Source organism: Euleptes europaea, chromosome 14 (assembly GCF_029931775.1).
Source record: "Euleptes europaea isolate rEulEur1 chromosome 14, rEulEur1.hap1, whole genome shotgun sequence".
NCBI lineage: Eukaryota > Metazoa > Chordata > Lepidosauria > Squamata > Sphaerodactylidae > Euleptes > Euleptes europaea.
In genome coordinates, this window is record NC_079325.1 from 32,854,816 (window position 1) to 32,879,138 (window position 24,323).

The 24,323-nt window shown below is 45.9% G+C and overlaps 1 protein-coding gene across 1 annotated transcript in view; it reads left to right on the forward strand.

Moving 5' to 3' along the window:
- Positions 1-24,323, forward strand: part of LOC130487203 (tetraspanin-15-like) — a 123,867-nt gene that overhangs the window by 29,281 nt on the left and 70,263 nt on the right. The window lies entirely within an intron of this gene.

The window sequence follows — 24,323 nt, forward strand, 5'->3', positions numbered from 1 at the left end:
TCTTTTCCAGTGACTCTTGTCGTCTCATGACGTGACCAAAATACGATAGCCTCAGTTTAGTCATTTTGGCTTCTAGGGTCAGTTCAGGCTTGATTTGATCTATAACCCACTGATTTGTTTTTTTGGCAGTCCACGGAATCCATAACACTCTCCTCCAACCCCACATTTCAAAGGAGTCTATTTTATTCCTTAGAGTCCTACAGGCTTGAAATCCTTGAGCTTTTGCACACTGCCCAGCTAACACGATTATTAATATACATGGGATGATCAGGAAAGGAATTGAATTTTTAGAAGCTGGGGTTATAATATTTATGATTTGACTCCATCTGAAATACAGCATAGAGCTGGGAAAGGCACAAGAAAAGGCAGCCAAGGGGCCGGAGCCCTTTCTCAGTGAGAAAAGGCTAAGGAGTTTGGGGCTCTTTAGTTTAGAGAAAAGTCATGTCAGGAAGGGGACGTCAGAGGTTTATAGAACTATGCGTGGTCTGGAAAAAGAGGGGAGAGAGAACATTTTCCCTCCTCCCAAATACTAGAATTCTGATGGGCAGTAGATTCAAGGCAGATGAAAGAAAGTATTCACACAATGCATGCTACCAATATCCCCCACCCCCACCCCCCAAGAGCTTTACACTCTTTGACAGTAGTCTGGTGATCTCTGGTCCAAAGCTTATCCTCATCCAGAGCTTTCTCAGTGGTGGCCCGAACCAGGTGGGACTCTCTGTCCAAAGAGACCAGATCCCTGAAAAACTTCACTCAGTTTAGAAGGCCTTGCAAGACAAGAGATGTTCCGCCAGGCTTATGATTGAGGACAGCGACATTTACCATAAAGTGGGGGCCAAACATGATGCCTCCCTTTGCCACTCTTCTGCTGGTCATCTCACCAAGTTCACTACTACTGTTGCCACTCAGGTACGACTGCAGTGCTGTCCCTTGTATTTTACTGACTGCGGCCACTGCTTTATTTATATTTTTAGTAGAGGGACAGTTGCTTGTGCTATTTGGATGCCATCTTTTGTATGGATTTTATTGTATTGTAATGATGTATGTATTATGTTTCATATTTAGGTCTTACTGATTAACATGTGATTGTATATTGTTATATGACCCTGTAAACCACCCTGAGCCCCACCTTGGTGGAGGAGGGTGGCATAGAAATTTAATAAATAAAAGCTTGCAGAACTCACTTCTACAGAATGCAGTGGTGGGCTTTAGGTACCATAGGTGGGTTTAAAAAGGGATTAGACAAATGCCCTGATGATAGGTCCCTTGGTAGCCATGATAGGTCTCTTGGTAGCCAATGAAACCTCCAGGTTTAGAGGTAATAGACCTCTGAATAGCAGTTGCTGGGGATTCTGTGCTCCCTGATTAGTCATCTTCTGGGGCATCTGGTTGGCCACTGTGGGAGAAACAAGATGCTGGACGAGGTGCATCATTGATCTGATCCAGTAGTACTCTTGGGGGGGGGGGAGGCTGATTCTCAGTGGAAGAGTATCTGCTTGCATTAAGGAGGTCTCAGGCTCAATCCCTGGAAACCAGCCGTTGCTTCTGGCAGAGTTCTTTGTAGCGAGTAGGGGACCAGTTACAAGGGGCAGAGTAAAACAGAAAGAACATTTGTGGGGGGTACAGGAAAAAGCCCTGGGATTGGATCCAGACCAACCTTTCCACAAGCACGAGGATCCCCGTGCATGGAGCGCAGTTTTCCTGCCTTCCTTCTCCCGCAGCTGCCCCAAATGCCCTCCAAAACCCTGACAAAGGGGAAAGAGAAAAGAAAGTTACACAAAATGAAAACAAAGACAGTTGTGTCCTGTAGAATGTATTTATTCTGCATTGGCATAAGTTGCCTGAAGGCAAATGTGAAGCCTTCAAAGGACGCAGGGAGGCACAGGCTACACTGCCTTCCCCCCCAGGTGTTCTGTAGTCTGGAGGTCACTTATAATTCTGGGAGAAGTCCAGGCTCCACCTGGATGGTAGCAACCTTTTGGGGGATCCTACCTCTCCCCCCCCCCAATTCTTTGTGGAAGAGTCTCTACAACCACACCCTCATTAGCACATTATCTTGATACTTACAGGACAATGGTTAGCACATTACCTTTGTTACTTTTTGCAGGTCAATGATTCAGCTCAAACCCAACCCCCTTCTGACTATATATTACTCTTCCTACACACTTGACACTGAGAGACACTGTCCTTCAGTGTTACTCCTCTGAAGATGCCGGCCACAGCTGCTGGCGAAATGTCAGGAAAGAAAATACCAAGACCACGGTTACACAGCCCGGATAACCTACGAGAACCAATAAACTCTGACCGTGAAAGCCTTCGACAATAAATTGCATGGAAGTTAATCAAAAATCAAATACTGCAGCAAAAAGCTGCTGGAACAGTGGAAACACATTAAAATTCACATCAAATTATGTTTGTGTGTGCACTGAAGCAGGGAAGTTGTTCCCAGTCTTTCAGAGACGCCTCTTTTGCAAGGCAACTGAGCATCTCTTGAATAACCAGCTCAAATCAACTAAAACAAGTCTTTTCTTAGAAGCAAACAGAACATGATGAGAGCACTAAACCAGCTGATTTTCCAACTTAGGGCTCTATCAGGTTTCAAATGTTATGGTTTGCCCAACACAGATTTAACGGTGAACATTTTCAACGCAATCCTAAAGCGTCACACTATTCTAACCCAATGACTAGAAGGATGTAACTCCACTTAGGACTGTACTGTTAGTCACTTGGAGACCTTGACTGGGACACTGCATCACACTCTCTCAGTCCCAATTCCTCATCTAGCAAACTAGGTCAGGAACTGCTGTTAGGTCTCTCCCCCCCACCCTTACGTTTACTTATCATAATGTTGAGAAGAAAAAGAGTTGGTTTTTATATGCCAACTTTCTCTACCTTTCAAGGAGAATCAAACCGGCTTACAATCTCCTTCCTTTCCTCTCCCTACAGTGGACACCTTGTGGGGTGGGTGGGGCTGAGAGAGTTCAGAGAGAACTGTGACTAGCCCAAGGTCACCCAGCTGGCTTCATGTGTAGGAGTGGGGAATCAAACCCGGTTCTCCAGATTAGAGTCCACTGCTCCTAACCACCACACCATGCTGGTTCGCTGAGGAGGGACTCATTTGATACTCCATGGGCAAGTAAATGTGAACTGTCCTCTGCTGGCCCTTCAGAAATGCTGAAGCATTCAGGAACTTCGGCACTCAGTTCTTATTTGGTATAGGAAGAGTGCAACAGAGTAAACGGCAGGGTTACAACACCAAAGAATAATATAATAATAAATTAATTAATAAAATACCAGTTATGAAGGTAGAAAGCCAGCAGGGGTTGGGGGGCTATCCAGTGTGCTGCATGGAGTGGAACTCCCTGCCCCAGGATGTGGTGATGGCTGCCAGCTTGGAGGGCTTTAAGAGGGGAGTGGACATATTCATGGAGGAGAGGGGTATTCATGACTATTAGTTAGAATGGATACTAGTCATGCTGCATACCTATTCTCTCTAGTAGTCATGCTGCATACCTATTCTCTCTAGTATCAGAGGAGCATGCCTATTATTTTGGGTGCGGTGGAGCACAGGCAGGATGATGCTGCTGCAGTCGTCTTGTTTGTGGCTTCCTAGAGGCACCTGGTTGGCCACTGTGTGAACAGACTGCTGGACTTGATGGGCCTTGGTCTGATCCAGCAGGGCCTTTCTTAGGTTCTTATGTTCATTCACAGTCCCTGTAGAAGTCCATATTCACATTTGGAAGGCCTCTCTGGTTCGTGGGTGCCAAAGTCGAAGATCTGAAAATATTACCAGTACTGACAGACAAGGAATTCCAGCCCATTCAACTGTATTTGATGTCTGCACAGACAAAACTTCCCGTGTCATGCTGGGCTGGGGATGACAGCTTCACGACAGTTTGGTTTACACAGTGACAGTTGCTCAGTGCTTTTCCATTCTCTTTCAATAAGTGTCACAGCTGCCTGGTGGGTGTGATACTCTACAGAGAGGCCTTTTCCTCCAGTATGTGTGGAACCTGGATAGCCAAGTTACTATTATTACTCTCGATCTCGTTATCTGGTGTCTCTATCCAAGGGGGTTCCTTTATGAAAGTTGGCAAAAAAACATTACTTTAATGATGATTTTCCCCTGAGTTGCTTTCAAAGGACCTGCTGGCTCTTTCTGTTTTGCTAGGGATGAGGATATAGATTCCTAATGGGACAGTGAGGTGCACGGTTGCCATGCCAGCTGTCCCAACTTTTTGCTTAGGGTGGCTGCTTGGGGGAAGGGCAGAAAGGAAGGAGTTGCGGACCCCTGATAGCTTCCAGTTGCCACCAGTTTTTCATGCTGCCTTCTACCCAGAGATTTGGCTCCTGCTTCCCTTTCCAACTTCCATTTTTATTGTATGTTTTGTACAACATGGTGCTTATTCTGAGCATGATGTGCACATTTCCCAAGGTTTTCCCCTTGAGCCAGAAGGGAAAGGGAAAAAAAACCCCTCTTGCTCTGGCTCAAAGGGGAAACGGCAGGGTGGCTGTAGGTGACTAACTGTACATTCCTGAGCCGCGCCGGCGGCCAGGACGAAAGGCCTCTGGAGGCTGTTGACGGCCTGCACTGGTGCAAGGGCCCACAGCGCCGGTGTCCAGGCAGTGAACACCGGCGTTTGTGGCCCCAACGCCAGCATGAAGGACAAGTCACCGGCCACTGCCATGGCAGCACTGGGCCAAGACGCTGCCAGAGCCTTCCGCCGGTGTCTGGATGCCAGCAAAGTCTGCGGTGGCGTCCCGGGAGGGATGGCACTGGCCTGGGGGTGGAGCCGCCCGGGAACGCCCCCTTTTTTGTAGGCTGAGATACACCACCATTTAGGTGGCGATTCTCGAGTTGCATGGATTTTTGGCGCTGGGCAGAGGTTTCGACAGGGCCGAAACCTCCTTAGGAGGCAGTGCTACTGCCGGCGCAGGTATTCCCCTCAGGAATGCATGGTAAGAAGAAGAGTTGGTTTTCATATGCTGACTTCCTCTACCACCACTTAAGGAAGAATCAAACCGGCTTACAATCACTTTCCCTTCCCCTCCCCACAACAGACACCCTGTCGGGTAGGTGGGACTGAGAGAGTGTGATGCAGTGTCCCAGTCAAGGTCTCCAAGTGACTAACAGTACAGTCCTAAGTGGAGTTACATCCTTCTAGTCATTGGGTTAGAATAGTGTGACGCTTTAGGATTGCGTTGGAAATGTTCACCGTTAAATCTGTGTTGGGCAAACCATAACATTTGAAACCTGATAGAGCCCTAAGTTGGAAAATCAGCTGGTTTAGTGCTCTCATCATGTTCTGTTTGCTTCTAAGAAAAGTCTTGTTTTAGTTGATTTGAGCTGGTTATTCAAGAGATGCTCAGTTGCCTTGCAAAAGAGGCATCTCTGAAAGACTGGGAACAACTTCCCTGCTTCAGTGCACACACAAACATAATTTGATGTGAATTTTAATCTGTTTCCACTGTTCCAGCAGCTTTTTGCTGCAGTATTTGATTTTTGATTAACTTCCATGCAATTTATTTGACTCCTGTGGTAGGGTTGCCAACGTACACATAGGGCCTAGAGATATCATGGAATTTCAGCTGATCTCCATGTATCAGTGTCCCTGGAGAAAATGGCAGCTGTGGAAGGCAGACTCTATGGAAGAAGTCTTCAGTGTAACACCTGTGGGCATCATGGCGCCCACCAACACCTTTCTTGGTGCCTGCCAAGTGTTTTTAGAAAATATGAGGGGCCAGGTGGGTCATTTGCCCAAAAGGGCTTCTGATTGGCCATTGGAGATCTGATTGGCTGTGGAGATTTTTTAAAAGTTAGTTTGGCATCAGCTGCAGGATCTTTGCTGTGTGACTGAAGGTGTAAACTGAGTTGTATGCAAGAAAATGTTTTTAAACAATATATTCATTTTCAAAAGGCATCCTGTTAAATAGACCTGCCTAAATTGTGGAGGAGTTACCATTAGAGTTATGCGTGACCTCACTCCCTGACATTTTGTGGTTGTGCCGAGTACCCTGTGTCAAAATTCCAAAGGTGCTCACAGGCTCAGTAAGTTTGGGAGACCCCCGCTATAAGGCATCATATCCCTACGAAGCTCCTTGAGAGTCGCCAGCCCTCTGTGGGCAATGTCCAGGAGTTTTTTGTGGGCAAAGTCTGGGAAGGGGAGTGTCATGAGCGCCATGACATCAGGTCTAGTTGAGTGGCTAGAAATGAAGTTGCTGCATCTGCAATGCCCTCGGACAGTGATGGCGAACCTTTTAGAGACCAAGTGCCCAAACTGCAACCCAAAACCCACTTATTTATCACCAAGTGCCAACACGGCAATTTAACTTGAATACTGAGGTTTTAGTTTAGAAAAAACAACTCATACATTAACATCTTTTGTCTTAAAAGAAAAACACAATAACAACTTTTTATGGAAAGGTAAAAGTTTGCATTTGGCATGCTTTTGAACAATCTAGTCCAGCTCCTGTATCTCACAGTGGCCCACATCTATAATAAGGAGGTAGCACATACCCATCAGGGCTAGTAACCCGTGATGGACTTTTCCTCCAGAAATTAGTCCAATTCCCTCTTAAAAGCATCTAGGCTAGATGCCATCACCACATCCTGTGGCAAGGAGTTCCACAGGTTAATTACATGTTGGGTAAGTGGGTGTTCCTCTTTTATTGAGCAGAGGGAGAGTAACTGGTCCTCCGCACACCGGCAGTGTCTTTTCTGGTGGCTGTCTGCTGGTGGTCTTTTGCTTCTTTTTACATTTTGGGCCCCTTATGGATAGGTAGCAGTTAGAAAAGTGAAATATAAATACTGTCAATAATAGTAATACTGTGCAAGATTGCATTTATTTTTTATTAAGCCAGCAGTATCCTAGTTGGATGGCTGCATCCTGCTGTATTTCATGAACACTCACAGCTATGTGCAATTCTGCATGCACTTCTTTTCCAATAGGATTGGAGAAGCAATTCTGTGGTTTACCTTTAAGATCACATAAATTAGTTTTGTGTGACGTTCTTACAGATAAGCCTCCAGTGGGCAACAAGGCAGGGCCAGCGGCATGTGCAGGGCTGGCACCGCAAAGCCCGCACTGTGGCCTGAGTGCTCTGCTCCCCTCTGGCTATGCCATGCTGTGAGCTATGCTCCCCTCCAACCTAGCTCCTCTCCAGCCCCACCATGGGAATCACCTTCGCCACAGACTCAACAGGCTGCCATCCGCGCTGCACCCTCATGCCGCATGTGAGCCACCCGCCTTGTAGAGGAAAACGCAGGAGCCTCCGCTCCCTGTTTCTCTCTTAAGATGGCCAAAGAGACATTTTTAAACAAAACGCTGAGCACAGTAATCCCCTGAGCTCAGCCAGTAGTCTGCCACCAGCCCTTTTCAACCAGTTTAGCCCCAGGCAGAAGATAAGGGCAGCCCCTGCCTGCTGGTGCCAAATTAACATGTAACGCTCACCTTGCAGGGAAGGAAGCCCGGCAAGGGGAGACTACAAAAGCAAAGGGTTTGGTAGGCTGACCCCAAACAACAAGGCACTTAGAGTTAGGACACCACAACCAAAAGTATATTTTATGGATTTATTCAAAAGGTTTGTGCTCGTTACAGAATTGAAAGGATTTGTGAAGCAAAAGCAAATCAAAACAACAAAGCTTTTAAGCAGCTGGCTACACAGTAGGATTCTTAGGTTCAAGAGTTTGGCAAAAGCAAAGCAAGTAACAAAAATGTTACCCGTTCCAAAAGCGATGGTGCACATCAGTTCAGCATTCAATAAATGTTCCAAAAGTTCCGTTTGGCATATCCCTGCCCCAGGAATCAGATGGATTGATGGTATCCGACATGCTGTCTGCATGTCCAGACCACCACACGCACAGTTGTGTGTGTTCCTCTTTTATTTTCCGGGATCTGGGGGGGGGGATGCCAACTGACCAAAGATTGATGACATCCGGCTTGCAACAGAAAACACCAAGGTGACAAATGCTTACAGAGCAGATCACCTGGGGTTCCCTGAGGCAGGATAAGAGTTAATTGCAGGACCATTTGTTACTATGACAACAAGTGGTCCGGTGGATGGGGGAAGCAATTGCATTTTTTACCAATGTTAATTGAGGCACATCCTGGAATGTCTTGCAGTTTGATTTCCCCAGCCAGACCAAAGGCCTGGACCAAAGATTTTTCAGCAACAAGGAATTGGGGGGGGGGGGTCCCATTTCCTTGACATGCCTTACCCCAGACAGGGGAGGGAGGAAGTGCTCCCATTGGGCTGCTGGGCAGAGGGGTGGGTGATGTGAGAAATGCCCTCAGGCGCATGTGGAGAGGGGGAGGGGAGCAGCCTGGCCCCACGTCCCTCTGGCTTTCTAGTAATGAAGTCAGGCGAACTCTGTACTGGGGTGACGGTGCGCGTGCCCTCAGAGAGGGCTCTGAGTGCCCACTCTGCCACGCGTGCCATAAGTTCGCCACCACTGCCCTAGGAACTGCCCAAATCTCTATAGCAAATACTATAGAGAGGTGGGAAGCACCTAGAATGTTGCAGACATTCATAACCAGAAGTGACAGCGTGGCCAGTGTTTCCCCATTTTCCCCTCCTGCAGTTCCATAGAGGCAGCTCTATCTCTTTCTTCCCCAAACTCTGCCCTCCCCAGGCACACACCCCAAAATCTCCAGGAATTTCCCAAGCCAGGGTTGGCAACACTATCCTGAAGCATACAAATTCCTCATAAAAAACAAACAAGAATGTGACTGAAGGCTGTGGTACTTGCCCTTCTTCTAGCCTGGACAATGAAGCAAGAATGCTACACGAAAGAATTCTGCTCCTTGAGCTCTCCTCGATCTCTGCCTTTTTCTTTCTAAACCCTTTTCTGGCTTAGCAAATCAAGAGCAGTGTAGACAGAGAGGTAGTCTGGTTCCTGTGCTCCCTCTCTTGACTCTTTCCTTCTAGGTCCTTGGGGGGGATTCAAGAGCCGAGGAGGGAAGGGGGAGGCGATTGGCAGCTCAGTGTGGTGCGTATGTGGAAGCAGATGGCAGACTGGGTTTTGCCTGGAAGGTGCCTCTTGCTCTGCCTATTTACCAAGTCACTGGATTTAAGCCCGCTAATGTTGGACTCTGTAAGCCTTTACTTCCTACATGGTGGTCTTTTCCCATATACTTTTGTGGGTTCCATTCAGAGTGAAACCAGATGTTCAGAAAATACAAATGTGAGAGAGCTCAGGGGAGCACGGACCAGGAAGCAAAAATAGCCCTGGAGCAGCACAAGCTGAGTGGATGCTGCAGTGCTACAAACCAGTGCTGCCAAGACTGCTGAGTTTCGCAGCGCCGGCATTGGGTATTCGCGCCCCCACTGTTTCCTCCCACAAACTGGCAGCAGTGTGAGAGGTGGCAATTGCTGAGCGGATATGAAGTGGCCCCTGAGGCATTGGCAGAGTTCCTGGGGCTTGGCTGTGCTTTCTCCAAGCCACCAGCAGTCCTTCAGAGCAGCAGTGCGCCGGGAAGCTTCCCTGTAAGTTAAATGGCCAGTTCACACCTCAGCTCACATGAACACATGAAGCTGCCCTTGGTCCATCAAAGTCAGTATTGTCTACTCAGATCGGCAGCTGCTCTCCAGGGTCTCAGGCAGAGGTCTTTCACATCTCCTACTTGCCTAGTCCTTTTAACCGGAGATGCCGGGGATTGAACCTGGGCCTTTCTGCATGCCAAGCAGATTCTCTACCACTGAGCCACAGACCCTACCATAACTTCAGTCCTGGGACAGAATGGGGGTTTATGGCTTGCAAAGGGTTCCCAGACACACTTCAAGAGTCAAAGGGGGGAAGGGATCTGGACTGGAGGGGGCTGCATAAGAAAACTTGGCAGACAAGGAACTAATTAAGCCCTCTGCCCTTCATTTCTCCCCTCCAGGTCACCCCTCCCTGCCATTTTCAAGTAACAAAGCCGCAGCCAGGTTTTCTAGCCCTTCGTTTGTTGCCCAATGTTGCCCTTTTGTATGTGCTAAAAGAAGTAATTCTATTAGTATGCTTTCAGTTGCCAAAATTGCTTCTTGCATTCTCTTTGTCTTGCATTCTTGATCCTAAATTGAGGTGGACATGCAATTTGTGCAGAGCTACCTCCGCAGCAGAACAAGAAGAAACAACCCAAGGAAGACTGGCTTTACTGTGAGAACATGGCACCAAGCTGCCTTTTGAGCATCCTGCCAAGAAATACAAAGATGCATGCTGTTCTTCTTTAAATCTTGCACACCTTCATTCGGCAGGGAATTATTCTGAAAGTAACTCATGTGAATGTGTTGTTTTTTTTAATTGTATGGTGTGTACATCATATTGAGTATATTGTACAAAGTGACAATAGGAGTAACTAATTCATCTTAATGCTCATTTTATACACTTGGAAATGAGATATCACCTCAAAACCTGCCAAACTATTTTCTAAGCCAGTTGTTTTATCGTCCAGTTTGGATATACATACTACTTTTTACTATAAGTTGGTGTAGCTCTTCTCTTTTTCTGCAGAGTTGCTTTGTGCCAAATTGTGCAGTTTTTCAAAAGTATAGATTTTTCTTGGGACCAGCTGCACATCAGAGTGTATTGTGCTATAGGTAGCACCGTACTGGAACAAGGGTTATTAATTATATATAATTTATACCCTACCCTCAGCAAAAACTCATTCCACGGGTGACTAGCAACCTAATTTAAAAACAATGAAAATTTGCAACCAGGAAAAAACATTTTTTCTTAAACGCTGAACAACCAAGGAATAAAGTACAAACTAGGCTGTGTTGCCTGGATTCTGAGCTATGGGTGTCCCGAATGGGATTGGTAAGGTGCTTGGCAGAGCTGTGATTGGCTGCGGAGTTAGTTGGTATTCTAAGCAGCTTCAGCACCAGGTGGAAGGACAGGAGGCGGAACTTTGTACTGTACTTTCTCTCTCTGTGTGTGTTTATGGTGGTTCTAGATCCCTGGTTCCCAACCAGGGGTCCATGGACCCCCAGGGGTCCGCGAGAACTAAATTAAGGTCCGCAAAACAAAGTTATAAACCCATAATAAATTAATATTTTCAATTAAAAGTTCTCTATTATAAAAATATATATTCAAATATTATTCTAAGTTTAATGTTTAACTAACAGTTATGATTAAAGTTTATTTTCAAATTCTCAGAATTTTTATTTTGAACCTTGGGGTCCCTGCTCCGAACAAAAAAGTCCTAGTGGTCCCTGGTCAAAAAAAGGTTGTGAACCACTGTTCTAGATTCACCAGGTTTGCTGCCATAAGGTTGTGCTGGTGCTTTGCGCTGAGGAAAGCTGAGAAGTCCTGTTCTACTGATTTGCCTTTGGGCTCACCTCATTTCTACATTGTCTCTGTGTTTACACTGCTGTGGTGCCAATTCAGCTTGGCAACAGTGTAGCACCGCCTTATGCCACCACTAGGGTTGCCAACCTCCAGGTACTAGCTGGAGATCTCCTGTTATTAAAACTGATCTCCAGCCGATAGAGATCAGTTCACCTGGAGAAACTGGCTGCTTTGGCAATTAGACTCTATGACATTGAAGTCCCTCCCCAAACTCCGCCCTCCTCAGGCTCCGCCTCAAAACCTCCTGCCAGTGGCGAAGAGGGACCTGGCAGCCCTCTAGCTTTTGCCGACCCCCACCAAGCAGTTGGCAAGCCTAGCCACCACCATCGGGCTCAGTTATAGTCCTAAACCATCCAGAGGCAGGGGTTTAGCGGAGGCTGCAAATCCAGTTGTGTGGATGATTTCACAGGCCTTCAGAAACAGCTGGTTTCAAGTAAGAGGCCATGTAAGGTGCTGAACAAGAAAGCTTTGAAAGATTTGTAGTCTGAGGCATATTTATTCAGGCACATGTCCCATTGGACTCTTAATTAATGTGTCTTAATTCTGAGTAAACAGCGAATAGGATCAGACTGTCATTTACTTCTTTGGACCTGTATAATTCAAATCAGGAGGTAAATCAAATACATTCCAGGCTGCAGCTGAGTCTAGGGTGTTGCATAATTCTACCAAGCAAACAAAACTTTCCCTAAACGTGAGCCTAAACCACCAACTATGCTAACTTTTTTTAAAAAAAATAGAGGAATAGTTTGGGTTGCCAACCACCAGGTAGTGATTAGAGATCTCTTGGAATAACAACTGATCTCCAGATGACAGAGATCAGTTCTCTTGGAGAAAATGGCTGCTTTGGAGGGTAGACTCCATGACATTATACCCCCCTGAGGTCTTTTCCCAAACCCTGCCTTCTCCAAGCTCCACCCCAAAATCTCCAGGAATTTCCCAACCTGGAGATTGCAACCCTAGGAACATTTCAAGTGCCCTTTTGGGTAGCTCAGCTATATCTAGTTTGTTACCAACTTGGCATCCTTTGGGCTAGATCAAAGACAAGGGTTAGACCTGTGCATTGTGCTGGCAGATGCAGGGCCCCAAACTTGCCTTGCCAAGGTGAGGGGAAGGGGAGCTAACTGAAGGCCCTTTCTCCCTCTCCTTGGGTTTATGTCAAGGTTGGAGCACTCATTGGGAAGAACAGCTGGGAAGGGGGGTGGCAGGTAATACGTAGACTCATAGAAACATAGAATTGGAAGGGACCTCCAGGGTCATCTAGTCTAACCCTCTGCACAATTCACAGCTACCACCTTTGCCTTACAAAGGTTTCTTCATACTAGGGTTGCTAGTTCCTTCCCAGTTGGGAAATACTTGGAGATTTTGGGGGTGGAGCCTGAGGAAGGCAGGGTTTGGGGAAGGGAAGGACTTCAGTAGGTTATAATGCCATGGAGTCCACCTTCCAAAGCAGCTATCTTCTCTAGGTAAACTGATCTCTGACACCTGGAGATCTCCAGCCACCACCTGGAGGTTAGAAAACCACAAAAATAAAGCACGCCTGTGCTAGTACCATAAGGTTAGGAAATCAGCACAGAGATATCGGTACAAAGTGGACAACAGTGGACAATAGTAGATCTACTATTTCCCTATGAACATATTTATTGAAGTACCTTATGGACTGTTTTAAGAATTCTCCTACAATTACTATCACGCAAGAATACCTTTTTGCATAAAGACTGCATCAGAAAAAGAATTATAGATCTGTATATAGTTTTATGTGTTCTTGTATGTAACACTGCACTTAGTTTCAATATATGTTTAAATACCACTACACTGTGTCCACTTTGTACCGATATCTCTGTGCTGATTTCCTAACCACCTGGAGGCTGGCAGCTCTACTTCATTCAGAATAGCTCCTGTTAGAATCTGATGCAGAACCAGGCATGTTCCTCTCCCCCAAGCCATTTGAATGGGCCCACTCCTTACTGTGAGAATAGGAAGGCACAGGTGCCGTCCCCAGGATATTTATCAGGTCATTAAGCTCAGGAATTTTGGAGAGACTTCAGTGTGCTCATAATTTGTTTGATTTTCAGCTTGAGCCTTTGGCTTCCTTTTTGCTTTGTGTATTAATGTGCTTTGCAGGTGACAGAGAATACGGCCTCCAAAACAGGGCCTCTTTGCTTCCAGTTCATTTTACACCGGCAGTTTCCAGGCTTGCAGCCTCTGATCACAGCAGATGGAGAGCTGCATCCATTTCATGTCAGGGATGTGATAACCTGCAGTCAAATCAAGCCAGGGAATAAAAGATGTGGGAAGTAAAACGACTCTTCCACATTGTCGTAATGTGTAAATGAAATGGTACATTGAGAGCACTGGGAAGAATTGCATTATAATTGTGAGTGTGATCCCACTTATGATTTCAGTGGGGCATGCTTGCCTCCTCAAATAGTTGCATTGACGAAGGTTGGTTGATTCCCAGGTCTGTGGGATATAAGATTAAAAAAATGAAATGCCTATTTGGAATTCAGTTTCCAGATTATTTGGGGCAAGTTTGCAAGAAAGGCAGTTCTGTTGCCGAGGGAACTCTGGGCTTTGTACCTTCTTGGGTCCAGCGTGCTGTGGGCCACTCGTTCCATACAGTTAACAGGACAATTGCCATAACTGGAAAACAGCTACCTAAATGGTGTTCTGGGGAACACCAGAAGTATACAAAGAGTATGGAAATGAGAGGATCAGTAATGTCAGACAAGTTTCCCTTGGCTCAAGGGAGGACACCAACACAACATATTGGGGGGAAATAGGCCCCAGCTTTGTTAGATACAACCTCAGGAGCATTGGCGCAGCATGGATCCCACATTGGGCAATGTGTGACTGTTCTGGTGTGCCTCTTGACTAGAAGGAGGTAAACCCAGAAGGGTTACTCATCCAGGTACTTGGTAGTCAGCCTCCTTCTGCTGCGTCTTTGCATTAGGATTCTGGAGAGGTAGCTGTGTCAGTGGTAGCAGAAATAAACTGTGGCTGTGTGACATCCTGGTGGTGGTAAAGAAGTAGTAGTATTAATAATAATAAGTTTCTAATATGCCGACTTTCTCTACCACTTAAAGAAGAATCAAACCGGCTTACAATCACCTTACCTTCCCCTCCCCACAACAGACACCCCGTGGGGTAGGTGAGGCTGAGAGAGTGTGACTAGCTAGCCCAAGGTCACCCAGCTGGCTTCATGTGTAGGAGTGGGGAAACAAATCCAGTTCTCCAGATCAGAGTCCACCGCTCCAAACCACTGCTCTTAACTACACCAGGCTGGCTCTCCAATGTAGTGTACTGGTTTGATAGTCAGACGAGGATCAGGGAGACCCAGATTTGAATCTCACTCTGCCATAGAAGCTTACTGGGTCATTCACATGTGTACGAGGTTATGAAGGGGGGGGGATATTGTAGATCACGAAATACTGAAAATGAATTCCAGCTGATTCCTGTCCCTCAACCCTGCCCTGGCTGCTCGAGCTGATGAGAGCTGAGGGCCTGACTCACACCCATGAAAGGAAGGCTGGGAGAGGGAAGCAGCCAGGACCCATGCAGATCACTGACACAGTTGAGAACAAGGATGGAAGCTAGGCAGGGCGGGAAGGGGCTGGGTCCCAATTCAAGGCCAAGATCAGTTCACCCGGAAAAAATGGCCGCTTTGGCAATTGGACTCTATGGGGTTGAAGTTCTTCCCCTCCCCAAACCCTGCCCTCCTCAAGCTCTGCCCCAAAAACCTCCCACCGGTGATGAAGAGGGACCTGGCAACCCTAAGCCAGGGGAAGGAGCAGGGCAAGGAGACAGGCAGCAGGGGGAAGAGACAGAGAACGATTCCCTTTCCTTTTATAGCATCCCAGGTGGAGCAGGTGGAAGGGGATTGGATATAGGCCAGGTGGCGGGTGGGGCCAGGTAAACCCATAAAAGGGAAGGCACCTCACTGGATAAGGGAGGAAATATGGCCAGAGTGACCCAGGGAAGGAAGAGGACCAAGGTGCCAGAACCCTCTCTTCTTCCCAATTCTGAGGCTGGAGTGAGGAGGGCTTCCTCCTCATTCCCCTTTCATCTGGGGGAAAAACAGAGGGCAGGGATCCTACCCCAGGCAAACAATTTTGGTTAGTCTTGCCTTGAAAACCCTATGAGGTCGCCATAAGTCAGCTGCAATTTAATGGTACTTTACACACCCACACACAAGGGACCTCAGATCCTTCGGCAATGATGTCAAACTTCTCAATGAATTCTAATTATCCCTGCAGCATCCCCTTTAAGTACTTGAGAATGGTGACACATCTTCAATAGAATGTCCCAGGAATTGTTTGTCCCTGCTGCTTACAAGTTTTTTCCCCCCTTCAGAACTTTGCTTTATAGTGTTTGAATGATCCAGGCATATCCACTGAAGAGACAGGACAGAATGACCTATTGCTGAAAGCCTAGAGCATTAACTCATGCATAGGCCCAGCAGGGGTCTTGTGTTTGTTCAGTGCTGGTTTGGAATTTATAGCATTCAAACGGGGTGGGGTGTTCCCCATGCCGAAGCTGCATCCCCTGTTCTGTGCGAACGCAATCATTTGCAATGACTCCCTTTTCTGCCTCTCCCCTCCTTGCATCTTGTTTCAGAGAAAGCACGGTGGAGCTTCGTTCCCTCTTCCGGATGCCTTTTCACTCTGCCGGTGTCTCACTGCCTTCTTTGTTCTTCTCCACACTGCTTCGTCTCAGGACAAACTACACATGACATGCAAATGCCAGTACAAGGAAAGGGTTGGGGATTTTTAAGCCTTAGGAGGCTGCAATTTTGAGCAGAGAAGTAGCAGGGGGAAGGGCTGATTAGCCACCTCTCAGCTGGCTGCTTTTCTGCTTCTCCCCTGCAGAGTTTCGGGTCACATGTTCACGGGGATTTTGAATGCAAAAACAGCTGGTGAGGAAAGGGCAAAACTCTCACAAATGTAAATGCATCCGTGCATTTTCAATTTAAAAAGCTGGATTTTCAGTAAATGTGTGTGGTTTATCCCTGAAAATTGCTTTCAAGCTGGTGGTAAGTGAACGGTAATAGATCCACTTGGTGCCAGCTGTGGGAGGGAGGGAGCCATCTTGGGCAAGCCTGCCGGATCTTGGCAACAATGTCTAAGGTTTGTGAAGCTCCCTTGCCTTTGTGGGTCCTTCTTGCTTCCTGGAACACATCGACATATTATACTGAGTCCGATCATTGTTCCTTCACAGTCAGTTTTCCTATTTCAAGGGCCCCCAACCTTGCTGAGCCCGGTGGGCATCACCAAAATGGCTGTCATGGAAGGTGAGACCAACCACAAAATGACAGCTATGGGGCAGTTGAAAAAGTTGGGAAGTTCAAAGCCAAGCATCCTGATTTGATGTAGGCAGCTGCTTCTGAAAACGTACTCCCTGCAGACTCAAAGAAAAGCCATGCTGGATCAGACCAAGGCCCATCAAGTCCAGCAGTCTGTTCACGCAGTGGCCAATCAGGTGACTCTAGGAAGCCCACAAACAAGACAACTGCAGCAGCACCATCCTGCCTGTGTTCCACCGCACCGATAATAGGCATGCTCCTCTGATCCTGGAGAGAAAAGGTACACATTATGACTAGTATCAGTCCTTACTAGTAGCCATGAATAGCCCTGTCCTCCATGAACATGTCCCCTCTTAAAGCCCTGCAAGTTGGCAACCTGGGGCAGGGAGTTCCACCATTTAACTGCATTGTATAAAGAAATATTTCCTTTTATCTGTTTTGAATCTCTCACCCTCCAGCTTCAGCAGATGACCCAGTGTTCTAGTATTAAGAGCGAGGGAGAAAAGTTTCTCCCTGTCCACTCTCTCCATACCATGCATAATTTTATAGACCTCTGTCTTCTCTCCCCTTAACTGCCTTTTTTCCAAGCTAAACAGCCCTTAGTGCTTTAACCACTCCTCATAGGGCAGTTGCTCTAGCTCCCTTATCATTTTGGTTGCTCTTTTCTGCACCTTCTCAAGCTCTGCAATACCCTTTTTTAGGACCAAGTGTGGTCCAAGTGTGTAGAGTTGTACAAGGGCAGTATGAAGGCAGCAGTTTTATTCTCTATTCCTTGTCTAATTATGGTCATCATGGAATTTGTCTTTTTCACAGCAGCTGCACACTAGGTTGATCCCTTTCTTGGTCTGTCGCTAGCAGCACAGATCCCATGAGTGTATATGTGAAGTTGGGATTTTTTGCTTCAATATGCATCACTTTACACTTGCTCATATTGAATGTCATTTGCCATTTTAATGCCCATTCCTCCAGTTCGAAGAGATCCTTTTGGAGCTCTTCACAGTCTGATTTTGTTTTAACCACCCTAAATAATTTGGTGTCATCTGCAAACTTGGCCACCTCGCTGTTCACCCCCAACTCCAGGTCATTGATGAACAGGTTGAAAAGCACTGGTCCCAACACAGATCCCTGAGGGACCCCACTGCTCACATCCCTCCATTGTGTGCTAAGTTGGGGATCTCTGGTCTAGTGTGACTGGCAGCAGCTCTCCAGAGTCTCAGGAAGAGATCTTTCACGTCACCTACTACCTGCTCCTTTTACCTGGAGATACCAGGGATGGAACTTAGGACCTTCTACATGCCAATCTCTGCCACTGAGCCACAGCACCCTCCCTTTTGTTGCCCATTTCTAAAGAGCAATAAATGACATTTCTCCCCCCTTAAGGGATGTGAAGACACGAACAGTGCCCTGTGCCAGTTCAAACCAGCTGACCCTTCCAGCTTTTGGGAGTACACTTGCTCCCCTTACAGAACTGGTTCTAAGCACTATTGATTTGGCAAGGATACTAATTGGCTTTCCAGAAAACTACCGTCCTACTTGTTAACTCTGTAGCTGTTCTCAGTCCTTTTTAAGTGGATGTCCTGTGATGCTGCCTTTTGGACAGAGGGTTGACCTTGAAGGCCTTTTGTTCTTTTCCACACATCTCTTGAAAACTTCTTTAGCGATAGCTCTGGCTTGTCAAACAATAAAATTAGGGATTTTTCCTCTCAGCCAGAGACTGTATAAAATCAGCTCTTGTGATCTGGAGAAGTAGAAGCCGCCTGTCTGATTTGCAGTTGTCTTGAAAGCCCCTTTCAGGGTGCATGGGGAGAGGAGGGAGATCACTCCTGACTTCCATGTTCTGATCAGAAGGTGTCAGAGCCTGTGTGAGTACAAATTTGCACATATGGTCAGGGGCTTTGCATGTTGCATCTGATGCTGCCATACACTGTGGTGGGGAGTAGGTTGCCAACTCCACCTCGGTCAGTTCCTGGAGATATGAGGTGATACCTGGGGAAGGTGAAGTTTGGGGAGAGTCTGGGCTCATCATTAGGGTTGCCAGCTCCGTGTTGGGAAATACCTGGAGACTTTGGGGGTGAAGCCTGAGGTTGGTAGGGTTTGGAAGGGGGAGGGACTTCAATGCCATAGACTCCAATTGGCAAAGCAATTTTTTCCAGGGGAACTGATCTCTGTCACTTGGAGTTAGGGTTGCCAGGTCCCTCTTCACCACTGGTGGGAGATTTTTGAGGCGGAGCCTGAGGAGGGTGGGGTTTGGGGAGGGGAGGGACGTCAATGCCATAGAGTCCAATTACCAAAGCGGCCATTTTCTTCAGGTGAACTGATCTCTATCGGCTGGAGATCAGTTGCAAAAGCAGGAGATGTCCAGCTAGTACCTGGAGGTTACTGATAGGAAATTGTATGAAACTATCCCCAAAGGGAAAAATGTACAGCAATGCAACCATTAACAATTATTATATAAGATTCCACAGTCAAGCATACAAATTGGCTTTTATGCATAAATTATTCAATCACATACAGCATGTAAATATAGTATAGTACAATTGACAATCAGTGCAGCCGCACGTCCTCCGAAGAGGGGGGAAAAAAGAGGACGTGCAGCTGCACTGATTGTCAACTGTACTATACTATATTTACATGCTGTATGTGATTGAATAATTTATGCATAAAAGCCAATATGTATGCTTGACTGTGGAATCTTATATAATAATTGTTAGTGGTCGCGTTGCTGTACATTTTTTCCTTTGGGGATAGTTTCATACAAGTACCTGGAGGTTGGCAACCCTACACCTACCTCACAAGGAAAGCGATTGTAAGCCAGTTTGAGTCTCCTTTAAAAGGTAGAGAAAATCAGGGTATTAAAAACCAACTCTTCTTCTTATGATTTGAGCCATGGAGAGTTTGCTGATCACTCCCCGGGACTGTCTCCTCCAATCACCAGCAGCACTCTAAGGCCACCTGAGGCATTAAACTTGGGACTTTTTGCATGCAGAGCCTACACTCCACCATTGAACTATAAGATCCAATAAGATATACACTCAGAGCTGCTGACAGAATTGGTAGCCCTGAGGGCAAGCACAATTCATCTTCCTGCTCTCTCCCATACACATATTTCGCCAACATTTGACACTGGTTATCAATAGCATGGCCACGCAAGAAGAGGTGAATTACCGTATCTGCTAGAAGGGAGTGATTTCACCACTGACAGACCCCAAATATAGCATGCTTGGCTAATATGAAATGCATTGTCTTTTGGCAAAACCTCATACATGAATTTATTATAGGTATGTTTCCCTTTTGTCATTAAGAACATAAGAACATAAGAAAGGCCCTGCTGGATCAGACCGAGGCCCATCAAGTCCAGCAGTCTGTTCACACAGTGGCCAACCAGGTGCCTCTAGGAAGCCACAAACAAGACGAGTGCAGCAGCACCATCCTGCCTGTGTTCCCCATTGTTATGGGGTACAGGGAAGGGAAATCTTGTGAGTGACACAAAGAAATTTATCATGTCCTTTATAATAATGTGTTCTGTGGCTAACCAGCAAAGATTGCCACAGTGAGCATTTCAGTTTTTCAGTGTCGTGCATTTGATTTACTTAAACCAATATTATGCAAGCATATGCATGAGATGAACAAGGGCATGCCAATTTTTGAATGAATCCTATTGAAATATTAATGCTCATTCATTATAGGTATCCAGAGAACATGGTTAAACTGAACATCAAAGCCAAAAATGCTTGTTTTTAGCACCTTGTTTTTGTCTGTTCTTTTCCCTCAATGCCAAACAGATTTGGAATGAAAAGGCTCACTTTGGCAGACTTCCTGGAGGTGCCTTACTGTAGTTCGGTGAAAATCATATTGCCCCTAAAGCACGCAAATCATGTGGTTCCCATGAAAGGGTCATTTCACAACTGAAAAGTTACAGCTTCCCCGAACGCAAATATTCCTGTCTCTCAACTTTCCAGCGGCATCTTTTCCATCTATGTCAGCAAAGCAGATTGGGGGAAGAAGTGGACCGCTGAATAGACCAGACTGACTCGTAGAATTGTGGGACCCATAGAAGATTGTCCAATTTGCTTCTGACTTTTTGGATGGGCGATATTTCTGTTTTGAATCCAAACTTGTATGTCTTCCTTGTGTTCCTAGGTCACTTCTGCACAAAAGATTTTTTTTTTCAGTTTGGCATCCAAACTGGAGCAGGGTTTGTTTTGGGGTTTGCTTGTTTGAGCATCCACTTGATGTTATCCTCTAGGCCATTTGTGCATTGGAGGTTTTGCCTTGGATTTGCCGCACTCTAGATGCACATTTTCCCAATCCGAGTTTTCAAAACTCGGCATGGGGTCTTACTGAGTTGTGAGAATTTGGATGGGGAAAATGTGCATCTAGAGAGTGGGAAATCCAAGGCAAAACCTCCCATGCGGTTTTCCCCTGCTTTGATGTGAAGTTTCCGAAAGCTAATTTGGTACAATCTTTTTTTAAAAGATTGATCTCAAGCGCCTTTGCATCCTCTGTGGATAAGAAGGTGATTGTTTTAAAAGTCCTGTCTGCATCAGCAATATTTTCCTTCCCTCAGCCCCCCTCTCCAATAGCTCCCTACTACCACAAGTTGGCTTTTGGGAGGTTGTTTTAAAAACTGGCAATGCTGGATCACTTTAGTGCAGTAACATTATAACCATCTACTGCCATGATCTGCCCCTTTCATTGCAGAAATATAAGGGGGTTTGCATTTCGCCTTAAAACTCCACAACAAAAAGGTTAGAGACTTAAAAATGAAAGCTGGGAATTCAGAGGAACCAATAGATTTACATCTTGGCAATATATCATTATATAATGTTATTCAGCTACACCTATATAGCAACTGCCATTTTTTTAAAAAAGCCCTCTTCTTGATGGATAGCCAGTGGCTATTAAATCTAGGGAAAGGAAAAGCCCTCTGATGGAGCGGGGATGATGGTGGCAGCTGGAGAGAGCAGAAACATGGGAAGCACAGGAACAACTGCCAAGCACACGCTCCATTGCCACTGCAGATGCCTCTGAATTTGCAGCAGCAATGAGAGCTTTGTGGAGAATCGTTGCCATATGGAAACAGCCCTGCTCTTCACTTCAGAGAGGCTTATACACCGGAAGGGAACCTCTCTGATCATTCATCAAAACCTGAGGTTGCAAATGTCAAGCAGTGGCAGAGAGAAAATCATTTGGGGAGCAGGGACACGGCAGAATTTGAGCTACCCTGTCATTAGTTGAGGCTGAGTTGATCCAAAATGATCTGAACAATGTGGTGTTTGCTCCACTCTCTTTTTCTGGGTTGGTATTGGGGCAAGACTTACTGCCTCATAAATAAACCATAGTGATTTTTCTAAATAAAATATTGTCTTTGGATAGAGCGCCAGACAGACAAGCCAATTAACAGGCAGATGATAAAACAGGAAGAGCTCTGTAGAGACACCAAAGACCGCTCGTCTGCTCAGCGCTCTCGCTCCTCACTGTTTTATCTGTACACTGGAAATATTGCTGTCAGGTTGTTTGCTCAAAGCAAGTCTGAAGGGCCTTTGCTGGGGAAGAGTAAATAGCTTGGTAAAATTACCTTTCAAAAATGGAACTTTCTATATATATATGAGCTTCTCTGAGAGAGAAAAAAGCCTCTCTGATCATTTGCGTGAGAATAATTTCCTGATATGTTTTCTTTGCTATTTTAGCAAAAGTGTTATGTTTAAAATGTCACAACTGCTAGCAAGATTCCCCCTCCTCTTCAGTTCCTTCCTCATCAGTCACAAGCTCTGCATCATACAATGGGGAAAAAACTGAGCTGTCTAGAATAGGGTTGAAAACCTCCAGGTAGTGGCTAGAAATCTCCCGCTATTACAAATCCATCTTCCAAAGCAACCATTTTTTCTAATGCCTGGAGATAAGTTGTAATTCCAGATCTCCAGCCACCACCTGGAGGCTGGCAATCCAGAGAAAAATTCCAAAATTGCATAACGCCATTTATTAAGATCAACTAAAATATCCCCAAGCAGCATGCAAGTTGCTGAATTCTTCAGAACTCTTTACCTGCCTAGCTATTCAATAAACCAGAGGGAGGAGGGAACAAGTTTGTTTGTGCTCATGATGGAAAGGCCCCAGGTCTACAGATAAAGACTTGAAAGCTTGCATGCTGTTTGAGAATTTTGGATTCTAATAAAAGGGAGAAAGTGGAACACTGCAATGCAAAATAAACGAAAATGGAAACTTCTAGGCTACAGTTCCCTTTTATCAGTGGTAAAGAGCAAGAAATGATGAGCAGGCGTCATGTATAGGAGAGGGGAAACAAATCCAGTTCACCAGATTAGCCTCTGCCACATGTGGAGGAGTGGAGAATCAAACCCGGTTCTCCAGATCAGAGTCCACTGCTCCAAACCACTGCTGTTAGCCACTACACCATGCTGGTTCAGTACAAGAAATGCAGGTGTTTGTGCCTCTCTCCTGGTGTACTGATTATGCAAAGAGGTTTCTTTCATACTATAACAGTGGATTTTCTTCTTTGCTCTGTGATTTAAGGCTCTTTTGTTCTCACAGAGGGCTGTTTATTCTTTTCACTGGGATCCTGTTCCAGCAAAATCATGTGCTGTTTTTTAAGTCTCTGCTTTCAGTTGCCTTGGCAGGACCCAGATTTCTGAAGCTAGTTTTATTACACATGCCTGGGAGACAATGTGAGTACTTCTCAACGGGTGGGGGAGCCATATATGGTGTGTTTTGTCACTTGTGGCTGTGGCTTTCCCTTGAGGTCTTTCCCATGTTTGCTTCAATTACAAACCCACTTGGTGGGGGATTGCGTCATGGGGAAGAGGCTGTGGGTCATATGAAGGGGGCTGTAGCTTCCCTAGGTCTGGTCACTTAGGGCACCTTCTTCTGTGTCAATGTAGAAGTGTTCAGGTTAGAATAATCATGTGGGTCCAGTATTAAAAGCCTGGGCACAGCCAGAGGTTCTTTTACCAGAGAGGGGGGGATTGTGGGAACATGGCCGCCCACTGTAGAAGATCAAGGCAGAGCATTTGTCTGATTTCCTTTTTCAGGTATATAAAAGCCTGGGTGTTGCCAAAGGCACAAACCTTTTGGTGCCAGTCAAAGGACTCTTGGCCTGTGGTTTGCTGCCCACGGCTTTCAGTGGGCCCACTGAATGTCTCCTCAAGCAGCCTTGGAATGAACTGAATTATTTTTTCCTTTGCTGGTGGTTTGTTTGATAATATTTGTGTTTTTAATGTAAGCCACTTTGGATCACTTGGGAGAAAGCAGTGTATAAATATATTTAAATTAATACATTGGAAGAAACAGTCGTCATCATTCGTAACTAGGGTTGCCAACTCCAGATTGGGAAATTCCTGGAGGTTTGGGGATGAAATCATTAGGGATGTGATGCCATAGAGTTTACCTTCCAAAGTTGCCATTTTCTCCTGGGGAAATACTTACCGTGACCTCATTGAAAACCAATACAAAGGCTCACTTTTCTGTAGGCCTCAGGCCTACAGCACTTGTGTCCAAGAGTGTATTATTTATTTATTGTTCATATTTTTCATATGAATGAATTATTAATGGCCACTTAGAACACACCAGGTCTTCACATGATAATTAACCAAAGATAAAAATATTAGAAGAACCCTTCTGGACTGAAGTAAGCATCCCTTTAGGCCAGGGGTGGGGAACCTCAGGCCCGGGGGCCATAAA